Consider the following 21,882-nt stretch of genomic DNA (forward strand, 5'->3'; position numbering starts at 1 on the left):
ACTATAGGAATTGTCCCAGAGTTACCAGTGGCAGGGATTGACTTCCTACTGGGGAATGACTTGGCTGGCAGCAAGGTAATACCAACCTTTATAATATTAGACCAGCCCAGCCCCAAAACCAGAGCAATTGAACGACAGGAGGAAAATCCAGAGATCTTCTATGATTGCATAGTAACTCGGTCCCAAGCCAGACAGGCCTGATTAGGTGAGAGGGAATCAGTGCACCAGCTGGATGAGCCAGAGGTCCAGTTAGCTGAAACCTTCTAAATGAATGTGGTCTGGGGTCCTCTGAAGCTTCTGAAAGAGAAAATCCTGGAAAACCATGAGTACACCTCCAGAATTCAGAAAACATTTAAGTGTGAATGAGAGAATGACAACACCATTTATGCCCGAACAGATGGTGTTTCAATGGGATCCCCTCCAGACTCAGCTCTCACAAACATCTTTGTTGTGTTCCATGACAATCGTGTCTTCAAGGGAATAACACCTAACGTCCCACCTCTTGCGTATTTCAGATTCGTAGATGACACGTTTCATTTATTTGAATCAGCATTTGCATTCAATAATTTCCTTTCGCGTCTTAATGGGCTCCATCCTGCGCTCAAATTCACTTTTAAAATGGAGCAGAAATGTTTTCCCTTTCCTTGACGTACTATTTGAGAAATCTGTTGAGGGGTTCTCTACCACAGTCTACTGCAAACCTACCTTCACTGGTCAATCCATGAATTGGGATTCTTACAGTTCCACACGCTATAATATTGGCATTTTCAGCAAGTTTGTAAATAGGTCCCGAGTCATGCCATGCAATCTTGATGCTGAAATAGGGCGAATAAAATACATCCTGCGTGCCAATGGCTGTCCTGATCAGATAACTTATTATTGTACAAAGCACAAAATTATAAACCGGTTAAGGCTGTGATTTTCGGCCCTGAAAGGTCCCCAGTCTATCTCAGATTATCCTGCAAGGGTAATGTATGCCAAATACTTGAGCAACAGGAAAAGCTCTGTTGAATGCTGCTGCAATGCAGTAGCAATACTTGTGGTGTTTGCGACGAACAGGATGCTGCCATCAAGCCAAAAAGAGGTTCTGCGTATCACACAAATGAATAATTTGATCACTGAATGTCAGTACCAGTGTAATGATAGCTATCTAGGACTTATGTTCCAAAGACTGGCAGATCGTTCAAACAACATGTCTCTTCCACTCTTTGCAACGAGCAAGGTGAATGCTGTACCTAAACATGCCGTGCTTACACAACTCAAAACACAACGTCCAACATTAGATCTGACTCACCAATTGGAACAAAATTTGCTAAATAATCCTCAGTGTGCTAAGAATTACACTGGCAACCAATTTACTTTGCCAGCAGGGCTCGCAGTGTGTTGCATTTGCTCGTACTGCATCCAACATATATTAATATAAAGGGCCATGTTCTTTGCAGACAGAATGGATATGAAGAACCAATGAACCTGCTTGACTGAAATAAAATAACTGACAACCATTTGCGTGTTCATTCCTCAGAGCAATGCCTTAACCAATCAGAATCAATCTGTCTCATTCAACTTTCAACATATCTTGGCAGTTAACTGTCAGTCACCATAAACTGGTACATTCTCCATGGGAACGCTTCGATCAATCAGAGTTCACTTTCCAACCAATCATACTCTCTTCTCCTCACAGTATACAGTTTTTATAAAAGTAAAATACCGCGATGCTGGATATTCAAAACAAAAAACAAAAGGTGCTGGAAAAACTCAGCAGGTCTGGCAGCATCTGTGGAGAGAGAAGCAAAGATAACATTTCGAGACTGTGACATTTTATCAGAACACAGACCTGAAACGTTAACTTTACTTCTCTCTCCACAGATGCTGCCAGACCAACTGAGTTTTTTTCAAGCTCTTTCTGTGTTTGTTTCAGTATACAGATGTTGTTTTTCCTTACATTGGTATACCTGCAGATTGTTCTGATGAGTGCATTGTGCTGGCAAGAAAGAGGCATTGCTATTTGGATTTATGAAAAATAGGCATTGGAAGACTATACAGCTTAAATAATATGGGACATGGTATTCCAGAAAAATACAAAGATCTTTTCTGGAATCTTGACTGCAAGCGACTTCACGTGGTTGCAAATAACAAAACAAAGTGGAAAAAAGATTTCATGCTTCCTGAGCCGGTACAAACCCCATGGTTTAAAGAAAAACTGCAGAATTTAATTGGGTATTGTTCTTTCAAAGGAAACTTCATGGTTTGCTGTGACTTGCCCAAATCAATCCGCTGAAAAGGGAGATAAGCAGTTGAATACATCTTCACTAAATTCGAGGGTAAGAAACTACGGCGGATCGACAGAAGAATATTGGTGAGAGAGCATTATTGATCATTAGGAGAAAAATGTTTGAACAACTGGAACTGACCACTTTGTGTGATCACATAGTTAACAACAATTACATAATTAGGGCGGCGCAGAGGTTAGCACCGCAGCTTCACAGCTTTAGGGACCCCGGTTCAGTTCCGGGTACTGCCTGTGCAGAGTTTGCACGTTCTCACTGTGACTGCGTGGGTTTCCACTGGGTGGTCTGGTTTCCTTCCATAGCTAAACACTTGCAGGCTTATAGGTAAATTGGTCATTGTAAATTGCGCTTCTGTAGGTAGGTGGTAGGAGAAGGGTGGGGATGCGTAGGGGATATGGGATTAATGTAGGATTAGTATAAATGGGTGGTTGTTGGTTGGCACAGACTCGGTGGGCCGAAGAGCCTGTTTCAGTGCTGTATCTCTACATAAAAATAAGTAATTGAGCATTCTTATCTTCGCTGTTGCTGAGGCATTCATTTTCTGGAAGTGGAGCAATAAGATGTTTTTTCTTTCATTATTATTTTCTTTTCCCTTTTTCCAATGTTAATTTTGCAACCATATTAATTTTAGATGAATCATTTCTAATCTGTGATCACTGAAAACGATCTATTTGTTTACTTGCAATTCGTGGGTCAAATAAACTATGGGCTTGCCTTTTTAAACATAAAGACTTACACGTGTTCCTGCTTTCATTATTTTTCATAGGACCATTTTAAGAGATAATTGCTGTGAACATATTGAGTGATATTAGCGCAGCTCAGTTCATGTGATATTTGTGCTGACCATTTTAAGTGATATTTTCTGTGACCAGTTGGAAACATAATTGCCAAGACCACTCTAAGCGTCAGTTGCGATTTGCAGCTTATGTGGTATTTGTTGTGGCCATTTCAAGATACATTTACGATGTCCATTCGAAGAGTTATTTGCTTTTTTCACTTTAATTTATATTTCCCATGCCCATTTTGTGTATTTTTTTTCTTCTTTTGGGATCATTTTACGTGATATTTTCTGCGTCCTTCTTATGTTGCATTTATTGTTGCAATTTTAACTGATATCCATTGCTGTCATCTTACGAACAAGTAGTTAATTTTTCAAACACATTTCTCTATCGTTTCAACAACCTGTCTATAAGTGGATTGTGATTTAATTGTTTTCCTTTTCTTTAAAAAAACCCTGATGGCGCATTTCTCCACTCCCTCAGCTTGTAAACCCTGACTTGTAACAAACTGTCATAACACTGTTCTTAAAGTTAAGTCAAAACAGTAGAGTTTATTAACGCACATTCTTGAACTCGGGAGGTGGTTAAGTTCACAAAGCACACTCACATACAGATAAGGAAAGGTAAAGGCTTGAAAAGGACAAAGACATTTACCAAGTAAAAAATACCTTAATTACAACCTGACAGGGGGTCCAGTTGAAAATAGGGATGGTTTATTTTTTAAACTCCCATAAAGTTCAACAAGGATTTATTTAGTGACTGGCATTCCTCCACAAGTGTCTATTGTGATTTGACGCACCAGAACACTTCTGACAGTTGCTTCCAGTCTACTGGATGTGACAACACTGCTCTGCTCGAGGCCTGTTAATTCTGTAACCATATTAATTACATTTTCGGTGACAAAACTATACAATGTATCAATGTGGTGTGGGGTTTTCGAGTGTAGAAATAAATTAATGGGAAATAGCTTCATCTATAATGTGATGTTTTAGCTGCTAATTGAATACTGTTTACATAATGTTGATTTTCAGATTGATTGTTATAGCAGAAGTCTGAAAACATGGAATCTTGCCGTAATATTCTTTAAATGGTCAATGGAAAATTCATACTTGTTGATTCAAAATAACATTCTCTATGAGGTCATAACACAGGCCAGACAAGATCGGTCATGATGTGTGCATATGACTGAGCCTGGTGGTGAGCAGACTGGCCCCATTGTGTCTGCATCACTGAGTCTGTGGTCGAGGTGATGGGCTCCACTGTGTCTGTGTCACTGAGCCTGAGGTAGAGCAGACTGGAAGGACTGTGTCTGCACCACTGATCCTGGGGTAGCGCAGGCAGGCCCCACTGTGTCTGCATCACTAAGCCTGGGTGAGAGCAGAGCGGCACCCCTGTGTCTGTATCACAGAGCCAAGGGAAAGCAGACCGGCCCCACTGTGTCTGTATCACTGAGCCTGGTGCAAAGTAGACTGGCCCCACTGTGGCTGTATCCCGCAGCCTGATGGAGTGAAGACCCGTTCCAATGTGCCTGTATCAGTAAGACTGATGGAGAGAAGACTTGCCCCACCATATCTGTATCACTGAACCTGGAGGAGAGGAGACTGGTGCACTGCATCTGTATCACTGAGCCTGTGGGAGACCAGACCAGCCCCACTGTGTTTGTATCACTGAGCCTGACGAAGAGAAGACCCGCCCCACTGTGTCTGTATCAGTGAGCCTGTGGTAGAGGTGATGGGCTCCACTGTGTCTGTGTCACTGAGCCTGGGGCAGAGCAGATTGGAAGCACTGCGTCTGCATCACTGATCCTGGGGTAGAGCAGACAGGCTCCACTGCGTCTGTATCACAGAGACTGCGTCAGAGCAGTCAGGCCCCACTGTCTCTGTATCATTGAGCCTGGGTAAGAGCAGACCGGCCCCACTGTGTCTGTATCACTGAGCCTAGGGAAGAGCAGGCTGGCGCCACTGTGTCTGTATCACTGACCCTGGGGGAGAGCAGGCTGGCTCCACTGTGTCTGTATCACTGAGCCTGGGGGAGAGCAGGCTAGCCCCACTGTGTCTGTATCACTGAGCCTGGGGCAGAGCAGGCTGGCCCCACTGTGTCTGTATCACTGAGCCTGGGGTAGAGCAGGCTGGCCCCACTGTGTCTGTATCACTGAACATGGGGTAGAGCAGACTGGCCCCACTGTGTCTGCATCACTGAGCCTGGTGGAGAACAGAATGGCCCCACTGTATCTGCATCACTGAGCCTGGTGGAGAACAGAATGGCCTCACTATGTCTATATCACCGAGCCTGGGGTAGAGCAAACCAGCTCATCTTTGTCTGCATCACTGATCCTGTGGCAGAGCAGAACGGCCCCACAGTGTCTGTATCACTGAGCCAGGGAGAGGGCAGAGAGACTCCACTGTGTCTGTCGGACTGAGATTTGGGGAGAAAAGACCAGCCGGAACGTGTCTGAATCAGTGAGTCTTGGGTCGAGCAGACTGGCCCCATTGTGTCTGTAGCAGTGAAACTGCAGGAGAGGATACGGCCCCACTGTGCCTGTATCATTGAGCCTGTCGAAAAGAAGACCCGTCCCACTGTGTCTATATCACTGAGTATTTGCCTGCATCACTGACCCTGGGTGCGAGTAGACCGGCCTCACTGTGTCTCTATCTGTGAGCCTGGGGGAGAGCAGACTGTCCGCACTGTGTCTGCATCACTGAGCTTGGTGGAAAGCAGACTGTCCGCAATGTGTCTGCATCGCTGAGCCTGGGGGAGAGCAGACCGGCCCCACTGTGTCTGTCTCACTGGTCCTGAGGTATAGCAGACCTTCCCCGCGGTGACAGTACCATTTAGACTGGGTGAGAGCAGACTGGCCCCACTGTGTCTGCATCACTAAGCCTGGGTAAGAGCAGACCGTCCCCACTGTGTCTGTATCACTGAGCTTGGGGTAGAGCAGGCTGGCTCCACTGTGGCTGTATCACTGGTCCTGAGGTTTAGCAGACCTTCCCCGCAGTGACAGGACCATTTAGACTGGGTGAGAGCAGACCGTCCCCACTGTGTCTGTATCACTGAGCCTGGGGTAGAGCAGGCTGGCCCCACTGTGGCTGTATTCCGCAGCCTGATGGAGAGAAGACCCGTTCCATTGTGTCCGTATCAGTAAGACTGACAGAGAGAAGACTTGCCCAACATTTTCTGTATCACTTAGCCTGGAGGAGAGGAGACTGGTGCAGTGCATCTGTATGACTGAGTCTGAGGGAGAGCAGACAGGCCCCACTTTGTCTGCATCACTGAACATGGGGGAGAGCAGACGGGCTCCACTGTGTCTGCATCACTGAGCCTTGGTGAGCGCAGAGCGGCCCTACTGTGTCTGTATCACGGAGCCTGGGGAGAGCAGGCCAACTCCACGGTGTCTGTATCACGGAGCCTGGGGAGAGCAGACCACCTCTACTGGGTCTGCATCACTGAGATTGGGGGAGACCAGACTAGCCCCAACGTGTCTGTTTCAATGAGTCTTGGGTAGAGTAGACCGGCCCCATTGTGTGTGTACCACTGAACCTGGGGGAGAGAAGGCCAGCCCCACTGTTTCTGCATCACTGAGACTGGGGCACAGCAGACCGGGCTCCCTGCGTTAGTAGGAGGGAGCTTGGGGGAGAGCAGACAGGTCCCCTCTGTGTCTGTATCACTGAGTCTGGATAGAGCAGACCATCCCCACTGTGTCGGTATCACTGAGCCTGATGGAGAGAAGACCCGCCCCACTCTGTGTCACTGAGCCTGGGGGAAAGCAGATTGACCCTGCTGTGACTGTGTCACTGAGCCTGGGGAAAGCAGATCGGCCCATCAACGTCTGCATCACTGAGCCTGGGAGGATGGCAGACTGGCCCCACTGTGCCTTTATCACTGGGCCTGACGGATAGAAGACGTGCCCCACTCTGTGTCACTGAGCCTGGGGGGAGAGTGGACCAGCCCATCCGAGCCTGCATTACTGAGCCCAGATGGAGGGCAGACTGGCCCCACTGTGGCTGTATCACTGAGCCTGGGAGAGAGCAGACTGGCCGCACTGTGTCGACAACACTGAGATGGGGTGAGAGCAGAGTCCCCTACGTGCTTGTGTCACTGAGCCAGGGGAGAGCAGACAGACACCACTGTGGCTGCATGACTGAGATTGGGGGAGAGTAGACCGGCCCCAACGTGTCTGTATCAGTGAGTCTTGGCGAGAGCAGACTGGCCCCATTGTGTCTGTGCCACTGAGCCTGGGGGTGAGTGGACCAGCCCATCAGTATCCGCGTTACTAAGCCGGCGGGGGGGGGGGGGGGTGGGGGCAGACTGGCGCCACTGTGTCTGTGTGTCTGATCTTGGGTAAGAGCAGATCAACTCCACTGGGTCTGTATCACTGAGATTGGGGGAGACCGGAGTGAGCTTGAAGGGGAGCAGACCGACTTCACGGTTTTTGCATCACTGAGCTTTGGGGTGAGCAGATCGGTTCAACTGTGACATTATTACTGAGCCTGTGGGAGAGCAGATTGTTCCCGCTGTGTTTGTATCACTGAGCTGTGGGAGACCTGAACGGCTTTACTATGTCTATGTCACTGAGCCTGGGGAGAGCAGCGTGCCCCCACTCTGTCTGCCTCACTGATCCTGGGGGAGAGCCACTGTACATTTAACATTGAGCCTGGGGGAGAGAGGACTGGCCCCACTGTGACTGTATCACTGATCGTGGGGTAGAGCAGACTGGCCCCACTGTGTCTGCATCACTGAGCCTGGTGGAGAACAGAATGGCCTCACTATGTCTATATCACTGAGCCTGGGGTAGAGCAAACCAGCTCATCTTTGTCTGCATCACTGATCCTGTGGCAGAGCAGAACGGCCCCACAGTGTCTGTATCACTGAGCCAGGGAGAGGGCAGAGAGGCTCCACTGTGTCTGTCGGACTAAGATTTGGGGAGAAAAGACCGGCCGGAACGTGTCTGAATCAGTGAGTCTTGGGTCGAGCAGACTGGCCCCATTGTGTCTGCAGCAGTGAAACTGCAGGAGAGGATCCGGCCCCACTGTGTCTGCATCATTGAGCCTGATGAAAAGAAGACCCGTCCCACTGTGTCTATATCACTGAGTATTTGCCTGCATCACTGACCCTGGGTGCGAGTAGACCGGCCTCACTGTGTCTCTATCTGTGAGCCTGGGGGAGAGCAGACTATCCGCACTATGTCTGCATCACTGAGCCTGGGGGAAAGCAGACCGGCCCCACTGTGTCTGTGTCACTGATCCTGAGGTATAGCAGACGTTCCCCGCGGTGACAGTACCATTTAGACTGGGTGAGAGCAGACTGGCCCCACTGTGTCTGTATCACTGAGCCTGTGGAAAGATGTGACTGTGGCACTGTGTCTGTATTACTGATCCAGGGGGAGAGAAGACCTGCTCCACTTCGCCAGGGGAGAGCAGACTGGCCCGACTGTTTCAATATCACTGAGCCTGGCGGAGATAAGACCGGCCTCACTCGGTCTACATGACGAAGCTTGAGGGAGAACAGACAGGCTTTACTATGACCGTGTCACTGAGCCTGGGGGAGAGCAGCGGTACTGCACTTTGTCTGCCTCACTGACCCTGGTGGAGAGTAGCCTGGACCCACTGTATCTTTATCACTGAGCCTAGGGGAGAGCGGAACGGCCCCACTGTGTCTGCATCACCGATCCTGGGGGAGAGCAGACCGGCCCCGATGTGCCTGCATCATGAAGCCTGCGGTACAAAGAACAAGCAACAAAGAACAGTACAGCACAGGAACAGGCCATTCGGCCCTCCAAGCATGTGCCGATCTTGATGCATGCTTAAACTAAAAACTTCTGCACTTCCGGGGACCGTATCCCTCTATTCCCATCCGATTCATGTATTTGTCAAGATGCCTCTTAAACGGCATTATCGTACCTGCTACCCCCACCTCCCCCAGCAGCAAGTTCCAGGCACTCACCACCCTCTTTGTAAAAAACTTGCCTCGCACATCCCCTCTGCACTTTGCCCCTCGCACCTTAAACCTATGTCCACGTGTAACTGACTCTTCCACCCTGGGAAAAGCTTCTGACTATCCACTCTGTCCATGCCACTCATAACGTTGTAAACCTCTATCATGTTGCCCCTCCACCTCCGTCGTTCCAGTGAAAACAATCTGAGTTTATCCAGCCTCTCATCGTAGCTAATACCCTCCAGACCAGACAACACCCGAATAAACCTCTTCTGTACCCTCTCCAAAGCCTCCACGTCCTTCTGATAGAGTGGTGACCAGCATTGCACGCAATATTCTAAGTGTGGCCTCACTAAAGGTCTGTACAGCTGCAGCATGATTTGCCAATTTTTATACTCTATGCCTGGACCGATGAAGGCAAGCATGCTGTATGCCTTCTTGATTACCTGATCCACATGTGTTGCCACTTTCAGTGACCTGTGGACATGTACGCCCAGATCTCTCTACCTGTCAACACTCCTAAGGGTCTGCCATTTACTGTATAATTTCCACCTGCATTAGATCTTCCAAAATCTATTACCTCACATTTGTCCAGATTAAACTCCATCTGCCATTTCTCCGTCCAAGTCTCCAACCGATCTACATCCTGATGTATCATCTGACAATCCTCATCATTATCCGCAACTCCACCAACCTTTGTGTCGTCTGCAAACGTACCAATCAGACCAGCTGCATTTTCCTCCAATTCATTTATATATACTACAAACAGCAAAGGTCCCAGCACTGATCCCTGCGGATTACTACTAGTCACAGCCCTCCATTCGGAAAAGCACTATTCCACTTTTGTGACTTTAGCTTTTGTACCAGTCTGCGATGAGGGACCTTGCCAAAGGCTTTACTGAAGTCCATATGGACAACATTCACTACCCTTCCTTCATCAATCATCTTCGTCACTTCCTCAAAAAACTCAAGCAAGTTAGTATAATCTTGGAAGATTTTAGAGCTGCAGGAGGTTACAGAGTTAGAGAGGGGCAAGACAATCGAAGGAATTGAAAATGAAGATGACATTTTTACCATCGAGGCGTTGCTTTTCAGAGAACCAATGTAGGCCAGAGATCACCACGGTGATAGGAGAACGGGGCTCAGTATCAGTTCAGACAAAGGCCACAGATATTTGGATGATTCAGGTTTATGGAAGGAAGAATGTGGGAGGCCAGTCAGGGCTGCATTGGAATATTCAAGTCTGCAGGTAACATAAGCAGGGAAGAAGATTGCAGTAGCAGATGAGTTGAGGAAGGGGCAGAGTTGGGTAACAGACAGAGGTTGAAATAGATGGTCTTAATGATGGTGCAGTTATGTGCTCCAAACCTCATCTCAAGGTCAAATGTGACATTGATGTTGCGCACAGTCTTGTTCAACCTCAGACAGTTGCCATGGAGGGGGTTGGATTTGATGGCCAGGGGACGATGTTTGTGCCAAGGGAAGAACACAACTGTCACTCTTACCAATATATGACTGGAGGAAATGTCTCGCCATTATGGATGTCAGACAAGCAGTCTGAGAAATTAGAGGCTGTGGAGGAGTTGAGAGAGATGCATATGGAAATGTAGAGCCGGGTGTAGTCGACAGAAATGTGGAAACTGATGCTGTACTTTGGATGATGTCGCTGAGGTGCAGCATGCCAATAAGAAATATAAGTGGGTAAAGTATAGATCCATGGGGGACACCAGTGGTAACGGTGTTGGAGCAGGAAGAGAAACCACTGCAGACAATTCTCAGGCTGTGATTGGATCGGTAAGAATGGAACAGGTTAAGAACAGTCACACCCATCTGGATTCTCACATTACTCTTGCCTTGTTCAGTTCCTCCTTAATGCAATATTTTGCTGGTATAACTCCCTTTAACGTTGCTTTATCAGAATTTTCCACATTCTTAGTTATTTCCTCAATCGCTTATTTAACTCAATTTCTGTCAAATTCAATTCATTCACGGTGATTTGTTCATTTGACTTGCCCTCATTGCAATACCAGATGAGTTTTGTATGCAGAACTCTTTACAATCAGCAAAGGCAATATCAAGCCTGGAATTAATGCCAAGCAGCAGGGTCTACGGCTGGTTCTTGGGTTGGTTTATTGTTAATTTGCTTTTTCTCTCTCATGGAGTGAACTTGCTGGGGATTGTGATCCTGTCCAGAGGGAAGTGCCGTCTCACCAAGTATGGCACTCATTATTTGGTGGCCCCGACAGTGGTGCAGCTAATGGTTGCGATCATTGAAATCAAACTGAAGTGAATTAACAATACTTACTTACTGATAAATGTATTTTTCATCACTTCTATAGGCGCCATGAGACTTGTCTTAAAATTTGCAGCAATAAAAAAAAAAATGCTGGAAATACTCAACAGGCTTGACAGCATCTGTGGAAATAGAAGCAGAGTTAACCTTTCAAGTCAGTGACCCTTCTTCAAAATTAGCATATATTAGAAATGTGAAAGGTTTTAAGCAAGTAAAGCGGGGGTGGGGCGAAAGATAGCAAAGGCGAAGGTGTAGATAGGACAAGGTCACAGAGAATAACTGACCAGAAGGTCATGGAACAAAGGCAAAAAGTATGTTAACAGTGTGTTGAAAGACAAAGCATTAGTACAGTTAATGATATTAAAACTGAACAGCCACAAGCACATATATTTAAAGGAAAGCAGTAGGTAGGAAAACTGAACAAACTAAGGTAAAATAAAGTAAAATAAAGACAAAAAATATTTTAAAAAGAAAGAAGAAAAAAGTAACTAAAAATTCGGGCGGCACAGTGGCGCAGTGGTTAGCACCGGAGCCTCACAGCTCCAGCGACCCGGGTTCAATTCTGGGTTTGTAAGTTCTCCGTGTCTGCGTGGGTTTCCTCCCGGTGCTCCGCTTTCCTCCCACATGCCAAATGACTTACAGGTTGATAGGTTAATTGGCCTTTATAAAATTGCCCCTAGTATAGGGAGGTGGTAGGGAAATATAGGGACAGGTGGGGATGTGGTAGGAATATGGAATCAGTGTAGGATTAGTGTAAATGGGTGGTTGATGGTCGGCATAGACTCGGTGGGCCGAAGCGCCTGTTTCAGTGCTGTATCTCTAAACTAAACTAAACTAAAGTTAAAATGGGGGCCAGTCATGCTCTGAAATTATTGAACTCACTGTTCAGTCCAGCAGGCTGTAGTGTGCCTAATCGGTAAATGAGATGCTGTTCCTCAAGCTTGCGTTGATGTTCACTGGAACACGGCAGCAAGCCCAGGACAGAGATGTGAGCATGAGAGCAAAGGGATGTGGTGCAATGGCAAGCAACTGGAAACACAGGGTCATGCTTTCGGACTGAGCGGAGGTGTTCCACAAAGCGGTCACCCAGTCTGCGTTTGGTTTCCTTAATTTAGAGGAGACCACATTGTGAGCAGCGAATACAGTATACTACGTTGAAAGAAGTACAAGTAAATCGCTGCTTCACCTGAAAGGAGTGTTTGCGGCCTGGGATAGTGAGGAGAGAGGAGGAAAATGGACAGGTATTATACCTCCTGTGCAATCACAGGAAATTGCCGTGGTAATGGGAGGAGGTGGTGTGGGTAATGGAGGAGTGGACCAGGCTGTCGCAGAGAGAGCGAACCCTTTCAGAATGCTCACAGGGGAAGGGAGGGGAAGTTGCGTTTGGCAGTGGCATCACATCAAAGGTGGCAGAAATGGAAGAGGATGATCCTTTGGATATGGAGGCTGATGGGTGGAAAGTGAGGACAAGGGGAACACTGTCGCAGTTCCGAAAGGGAGGGGAAAGGACGAAGGTAGGCTACGGAATATGGGCCAGACACGGTTGAGGACCTTGTCAACCACAGTGGGAGAGGGGGAGAATCCTCGGTTGAGGAAAAAGGAAGACATATCAGAAGCGCTGTCATGGAAGGTAACATCATCAGATGCGTCGGAGATGGAGAAACTGGGAGAATGAAATAGTATCCTTACAGGAGGCAGAGTGTGAAGATGTGTAGTCGGGGTAGCTGTGGGGGTCGGTGGGCTTCGGCCATATATTAAGAGACAGCCTATCTCCAGAGATGGAGATAGAGAAGTCGAGGAAGGGAAGTGTCAGAGATGGACCATGTAAACCTGAGAGAAGCAAAGTTGATAAAGTTATCCAGTTCAGGCCGAGAGCAGGAAACGGCACCGATACAGTCATCAAAGTACCGGAAAAAGACTTGAGAGAGGGAGCCTGAGTCGGACTGGAGCAATCAATGTTCGACACATCCCACAAAAAGGCAGGCATAACTAGGATCCATGCGGTTCCCCACAGCAACACCTTTTACTTGAAAGAAGTGAGTGGAGTTGAAGGAGAAGTTGTTCAATGTGAGATCAATTTCAGCCAGATGGAAGAAGGTGGCGGTGGATGGGGATTGGTTGGGCCCCTGTTCAAGGAAGAAACGGAGAGTCATCAAATCGCCCTTCTGGGGTGAAATGTAGAGAGATTGAACGTCCACAGTGAAGAGTAGGCGGTTGAGTTCAGGAAACTGGAAATTGTGAAAATGACATAGGGCGTCAGAAGAGTCACAGATGTCGGTAGGAAGAGACTGGAACAGCAGAGAATGGATAGAGGCAAGATAGGAAGAAATGTGCTCAGTGGGGCAGGTGCAACCTGACACAATGGGTCTGCTAGGGATGTCCTGCTTGTGGATCTTGGGAAGGAGGTAGAAGTGGGCTGTCCAGGATTGCGGGATGATGAGGTTGGAAGATGTCAGTGATTGTCTTGTGAACAGTCGCTTGATGTTCTGTGATGGGGTCATGGTCCAGAGGGAGGTAGGAAGAAGCATCTGCAAGTTGGCGCTGAGCATCTACAAGGCAGAGTTCGGTACGCCATACAACAACATCACCACCCTTGCCTTCAGGTTTGATGACAATGTCGAGGTTAGACCTGAGAGAACGGAGTGCCTCAAGTTCGGAGGAGGACAGGTTAGAGTGATTCAGGGGGGCAGAGAAATTGCGATGACCAATGCCTCGCCAACAGTTTTCAATGAAAAGATCAAGAGTGGGTAAGAGACCAGGGGGAGTGGTCCAAGTAGAAGGAGAATGCTGGAGGTGGGTGAATGGGTCTGCTGATCGATGGGGTGGGGGGGGGGGGTGGGTGGTGGTGGGATGCCTGCTCAAAGACGTGAGCTCCGAGACGCAGACGATGGAAGAAGAGCTCAACGTTATGTCCTTTGCTGAGTACAGAACGTTCGGCGTCAGAGAGGGAGAGATCAGAGGCATATTTATGGGTGGCGAACGGGTGGTTTGATAGAATTTTAACCCATTTACAGCCGAACGTTTTCATCCCGTTGTTCAATGCTCTTACTGTCCAACATATTCTTACGTCCAATATATTCCGGCATGGGACTGCTACGCAGCATGGATGATCAAAATGATCCAGACAGCAAGAACTGGAAGAGATCAATGATCTTGCTCTTTACTATGTCTGGCAATTCCGTTATTCACTGGGTAACATATGTTGTGCATTGCCTGAGGTGGTGGGGGTGGGGGGGCCACAATTATACAAACAATACTACAGTAACCCAACATACATCACCTAGCAAATGGGATGCATGCTGCAGCTTGTCAGCTGTTGTAGCAACACATGTATCTGTGGACTGACAGCAAGAATGTTCAGGGAAGAGTTGAAGAATGGAATGACACATAGGGTTACAATGAATCGGAGATTGTGAAAAAGCAAACATTTCATCAGAAAGTTGCACCAGGCTGTGTAAAATGCAATCCAGACTATAAAAGTTCATTACCATATATATTCCATAACATCACGCTGGCAGGTGATGGGTGGAAACAGGCTGACTCTCTTGAGAGTGAGAGATGGCCAATAAACCAGCTCAGAAGCAGAGTGCAGCTGCATTGGGTCTGCCCCCGCACTTAAAATAAAATAGAAAGAAAGAACGCAGGTAAGGCAAATACAACAAAAATGACGAATTCAGAAAAAAAGGAATAAAAAGAATGGAAAATCTTCTGGTCACTTCAGAGCAGGCAATAATAATTTCGATCCAACCCGATCTTGTAAATGCCAAGTGTACAAATATAATGCACACTGGACCACATCTGTTAAATATGAAACCATGAACAATAATGCATACTGGATCATATCTGTTATATGTGAATCATAGGATCATATAAAGTTCCAGGACAGAAAGAGGCCACTTGGTTCATCCTGTCTTTGCTGGGTAAAAAAGATCCACTTATTCTAATCCCACCTTCTAGTACGCGGTCCGTGGCCCTGCAGATTACGGCACTTGAGATGAATATCCAGACTCCTTTTGAATACGTTGAGTGTATCTGCCTCAACTATCCTTTCAGGCAGTGAAATCCAGACAGCCACCACCCTCTGGGTGAAAAAGGCTTTCCCTCATCTCCCCACTAATGTTTGTACCAATCACGTTAAATCTATGCCTGCTAGTCACTGACCTCTCTGCTAAGGTGAATAAACCCTTCACCTCCAATCTATCCATGCCCGACACCATTTTGCAAATTTCATCATATCTCCCCTCAGACTGCTCTGCTTCAAGGAGAACAACTCCAGCCCATCCAATATTTCCTCATCGCTGCATTTTTCAAGTCCTGGCAACATCCTCGCAAACCTCCTCTGTCCCCTCTTCAGTGCAATTACAACCTTCCTGTAATGAGGAGACCAGAACTGCACACTGTACTAAAGGCGTGGCCTAACCAATGAGTCAGATACTTCCAGAAAAAACTCGCTGCTCTTGTATTCTATACCTCGTCTAACAAAGGAAAGGATTACATATGCCTTCGTAACCAGCTTATCGACCTGTTCTGCGACCTTCAGGGGTCTGTGGACATTCACCCCAAGGTCCCTCACTTCCTCCACACTTGTCAGTATTTTGCCATTCATTCTGTATTCCTTTGCCTTGTTTGACCTCCCCAAATCCATCACCTCACACTTCTCCAAGTTGCATTTTTCTGCCCATCTGACCAGACCATCAATATCTTCCTGTAGCCTACAGCTGTCCTTCTCGCTATCTACCACACAGCCAGCCATTGTGTCGTCCGCAAATGTTTTGATCATGCCCCCTACATTTACGTCCAAATCGTTAATATATACGACAAAAACAGGGGACCCAGAACTTAGCCCTGCAGAACGGCACTGGAACTGGAAACAGCCCTCCAGTCGTTAAAACAACCGTCAACAATTATCCTTTGTTTCCTGCCACTGAGCCACATTTGTATCCACATTGCTGCATTCCCCTGCATCCCATGGGATTTTACTTTTTTAACCTGTCTGCCATGTGGGACCTTGTCTAAAGCCTTGCCGAAAATCCGTGTGAACCACATGAACTGCACTAACCTCATCTACTTTTCTTGTTACATCTTCAAAAATTTCGATCAATTTGCTGAAACAAGATCTTCCCTTAACAAATCCATGCTGACTATCCTTGATTAACCTATGCCTTTCTAATGACAGTTTATCCTGTCTCTCACAATAGATGCCAGTAATTTGCACACTATTGAGATTAGACTTAGTGACCTGTAAATATTCGGTGCAGCCTTCGCTCCATTTTTAAACAGAGGTACAACATTAGCAATTCTCCAATCCTCCAGCACCACAGCTGTATCCAGTGAGGACTGGGGAATGATAGTCAGACCATCACTATTTCCTATCTTGCTTCTTTTAACAGCCTGGGGTACATTTCATCCGGCCCTGATGATTCATCAACTTTCAAGGATACTAATCCCATTAATACTTCCTCTCTCCCTATGTTTATCACATCCAATAATTCACACTCCTCCTCCTTAACTACAATACCTGCATCGTCCCCCTCTTTTGTGAAGGGAGACGCAACGTATATATTAAGAACCATACCACTATCTTCTGCTCCTGAACATAGGTTATCTTTTTGGTCTTTTGTGGGCCCTATTCTCTCCTTCATTATCTTCTTCCTCTTAATGTATCGATAAAACATATTTGGGTTGATCTTAATCTGCTTGCCAATATTCTTTCATGCCCATTCTTTGCTTTCCTTATTTCCATTTTGATTTAATTCCTACACTTTCTATACTCCCCTCGCCTTTCTGTAGTTTTGGGTTCTCGGCGTCGGACATAAGCTTTTCTTTTCCACCTTAGCTCTGGGCTCCTTGACATCCAATGGGGGGGGGGGGGCGTGGGCGGGAAGGTTTGGCCGTCTCACCCATTTTATTTGTGGGTTCATGTTTACGCTGAACCCCTTGAATCTCCCCTTTGAATGCCTCCCACTGTTCTGACACTGATTTACCTTCACGTCGTTGTTTCCAGTCCACTTTCGCTAAATCACTTCTCAGTTTAGTAAATTGGCCTTGCCCCAGTTGAGAACTCTAACTCCTGTTCTGTCGCTGTCCTTTTCCATAGTTAGGTTAAAAGTGACTGAATTGTGATCACTACCACCAAAATGGTCTCCCACTGCCACCCTTTCCACCTGCCCATCTTCATTTCCTAAAACTAAGTCTAAACCTGCTCTCTCTCTTTATGGACTTGCTGCAAATTGGGCAAAAAGTTTCTTCTGAATGCACCTCAATAATTCTGCTCGCTCAATTCCTTTCACACTAAAACCATCCCAGTTAATATTGGTGCAGTTATTGTCCCCTACTATTAATGCCCTATTGCTCTTGCACTTCTCAGAGATTTCCTACAAAGCTGCTCTTCTATCTCCATCTGACTGTTTGGGATGACGATAGTACACTCCCAGCAGTGGGATTGCACCTTTTTTGTTCCTTAGCTAAATCCATATGGCGTGATTTGATGAACTTTCCAAAATATTATCCCTCTTCGCAGCTCAATAGTTTTCATGACCAAAATTGCCACTGTCCCTCCTTTCCTATCCTCCTCCCTGCGCATCTGAAATCCCTGCAACCAGGAACGTTGAGCTGCCATTCCTGTCCCTCCTTAAGCCATGCTTCTATAATACCTATGATATCATACTGCCACGTGTCTATCTGTGCCCTCAGCTCATCTGCTTTATTTTCGATACTACCTGTATTGAAATAGATACACTTGAGCACTGCCAAAATCTTTTATTATTGTCTAACTGTCGTTTGCTCTGTCTTCCAGACTCATTCAGTAATTTGCTGCCTTCCATTTTCATTTCTGAATTTTCTGCCTTCAATTTTCATTTCTGTCTGCATTTAATAATAATGCACACAGAACGACGAGTGGTAAATGTGATGAATATATTCGTAATATAGACAGCACGACATCTAGTAAATGTGAAACATTTAATAATATTGCACACAGGATCACAGCTAATTGTTACAAAACATTTAATAATAATACACTCTGGGACTTACCTGGCAAATGTGAACCATTTAATAATAATGCACACAGCACCACAAGTGGTAAATGTGAACCATTTAACAATAATGCACATTGGACCACACATGGTAAATGTGATGAATATATTAGTATACAGACATCCCGACATCTAGTAAATGTGATACATTTAATAATATTGCACACTGGACCTCAGCTAATTGTTACAAAACATTTAATAATAATACAGTCTGGGACATACCTGGTAAATGTGAAACATTGAATAATCTGCACACGGGACCACATGTGATTAACATGATGAATATATTAGTAATGCAGACTGGACCACCTCTCGTAAATCTGATAACTTTAGTGATATGCACACTGCATCACTTCTAATAAATGTGAACAATTTAATAATAAGGCACACTGGACCACATTTAGTTATTATGAAAAAATATTATAATAATGCACTCTGTGCCATATATGGTAAATGTGAATCATTTAATAATAATTCAAATGGAACAAAATTTGATAAATGTAAATAATGCACACTGGTAAATAATCCATACGTGGTAAATATCAACTGTTCAAAAATAATAGAAATTGGAACACACCTGGAAAATCTGAATTGTTCAGTAATTTTAAGTATTTCATGGGGTGTGGGCATCGCTGGAAAGGACAGCATTTTCTGCCCATCCTTAATAGCTCTTGACAACTGGGTGGCTGGATGGGCCTCTTCAGAGGGTAGTTAAGAGCCAAACACATTGCTGTGGCTCCGGACTCACAGTAGGACAGACCAGTTAAGGACTGCAGAATTTCTTCCCCAAAGGACATTAGTGCACAAGATGGGTGATTACATCATCAAATAAAGTTTCATGGCTGCAGCATTGAAGCTCGCTTTCAATTCTGGATTATTATAAATTAACTGAAACTAAAAATCCACCAACTGCTATGGTGGCATTTGAAACCATAGCCGCAGAGAATCCAACTGCGTCTCGAGATAAATAACTTAATGACATCAGCACTACACCACCACCTTGCATTGCACACAGACCTAACTGTGGAAGATGCGAAAAGTTTAATGATAATGCATATTGCGTCATGTGTGGTAAGTGTTTAATCTTCAATAAAACTGCAAACTGGACCGCATTTTGCAAAAGTGAAGCATGGAATAATAATGCACACTGGACCACATCAGGTGAATGTGAAGCATTTGATAATATTGCACAGTGTACCAAATCAGGTGAATGTGAAGCATTTGATTTTATTGCACACTGAACCAATTCTGGTGAAGTACATAATTTATAATACTTGCACTGGACCACATCTCGTAAACGTGAATCATTTAATAATATTCATCACTCGACCACATCTGCTAAAAATGAAGCATTTAATAATGGTGTACACTGACCACATCTGGTAAATGCGAGTCAATAAAAAATATTGCTCACTGTAGCACATCTAGTAAGTGTGAGGCATTTAATGCCAAAGCAAACGTGACTACATTTGGTAAATGTGAAGCATTTAATGATAATGCACACTGGACACATCTGGGAAATATGATTTATTTAATTAGAATACGCACTGGCCACATCTGGTAAAAATGGAAACATGTAATGATAATCTGCACGTTGCCAAATCTGGTAAATGTGAAGCATTTAAAAATAATTCACATTGCATCACATCTGGTAAACGTAACACATTGTATAATTGAATAATAATGCACATTGTGCAACATCCGGTAAATGTGAAGCATTTAACCATAATGCAGATTGACCACATCGGGTAAATGTGAATCATTTAATATTAATGCACAGTGGACCACATCTGGTAAGTGTGAGGCATTAAATAATGCAGACTTGACGTAATCTGGTGAATGTGAAGCAATCAGTAATAATGCAAATTGGACCACATCTTGTAAATTTGAAGCATGTAAAAGTAATGGTCACTATATTACTTCTGATAAATGTGAAACTTTTAATATCAATGCACACTGGATCACATCAGGTACATGTGAAGCATTCAATAATATTGCACACAGTACCAAATCTGGTTAAGTAAATGGTTTAATAATAATGTACACTGTGCGACATCTGGTAAATGCCCAATGTTTAATAATGCACACTGGACGATATCTTGGAAATATGAAGCATTTAATAATAAAGCACAATAGACCATACGTGGTAAATATGAACTGTTTTACAATAGTGCACATTGTGTTCAATAAGAATGCCAACTGGAGCATACCTGGAAAATATGAATTGTTAAGACTTTTTTTATTCTTTCATGGAATGTGGGCATCACTGTCGAGGCCAGCATTTGTCGCCTATGCCTAATTTCCCTTGACAACTGACTGACTTGCTCGGCCATTTCAGAGGACAATTAACAGTCAACCACATTGCAGTGGGTCTGCAGTAACATGTATGCTGGAACAAGTAAGGATAGTTTCACAGCACCATTGTGAGGCGCGCTTTCAATTCCAAATTTTTGGTAGTTAATTGAATCTAAGTTTCACCAGCAACTATGATGGCATTTGACTCAGTGATCCCAGGGTATTAGCCTGGGTTCTGGATAATTAACTAATTTACATTACCACAAAGCCAACATTTCCCATTTCACACAGAGCTGTATACGGCAAATGTGAAGATTTTCATGATCATGCATATTGGATCATACTTGGTACTCGCTTAGTCAGTATAATAATTCACTCTTGTCCTCATAAGATCAACATGAAGCACTTAATAATAATGCAAACCGGACGTCATCTGGTAAATGTGAACCATTGAATAATAATGCAGACTGAAGCACATCTGGTAATAGTGAAGAATTTGATAAAGATTGGACAACAATAAGTAAATGGGAAGCATTTAATAATAATGCACACTGAAGCACATCTAGTATTTGTCAATGATTTGCTAATAAGGCAAACTGGACCTAATCTGGTAAACGTGAAGCATTTAACAACAATGCAAACTGGATCACATCTGTACCTGTGAATCATTTAATAATAAACGCTTGGCAGCACAGAAATAGAGCATTGCTGAAAATGGAGACATTTTGTCAACGATTTTCTTCTTGCACTCTTCAGGACAAATCGCGAGAATACCAATGTAAGGGAAACCAATAAATTAATAGGGCGGCACAGTGGCGCAGTGGTTAGCACCGCAGCCTCACAGCTCCAGGGACCCGGTATCGATTCTGGGTACTGCCAGTTTGCAAGTTCTCCCTGTGTCTGCGTGGGTTTTCTCCGGGTACTCCGGATTCCTCCCACAAGCCAAAAGATTTGCAGGTTGGTAGGTAAATTGACCATTATAAATTGTCACTAGTATCGGTAGGTGGTAGGGAAATACAGGTACAGGTGGGGATGTTTGGTAGGAATATGGGATTAATGTAGGATTAGTATAAATGGGTGGAAAGTAAACCGAGAGACCGTCAAGCAGTAATTAATGTCAGATTTGATCAATTGTTATGAATTAATCAATTAAAGTGTTTAAAGCAGAGAGAATATGCCATTAAATAGCGGGATATGGGTTTCTGACCAGCCTGCATAAGAGGGGCACCCACTGCAGTTGTGGTCTCACCAATAGCAGCCAA

Source organism: Heterodontus francisci, unplaced genomic scaffold, assembly GCF_036365525.1.
Source record: "Heterodontus francisci isolate sHetFra1 unplaced genomic scaffold, sHetFra1.hap1 HAP1_SCAFFOLD_50, whole genome shotgun sequence".
In the NCBI taxonomy this organism is placed as follows: domain Eukaryota; kingdom Metazoa; phylum Chordata; class Chondrichthyes; order Heterodontiformes; family Heterodontidae; genus Heterodontus; species Heterodontus francisci.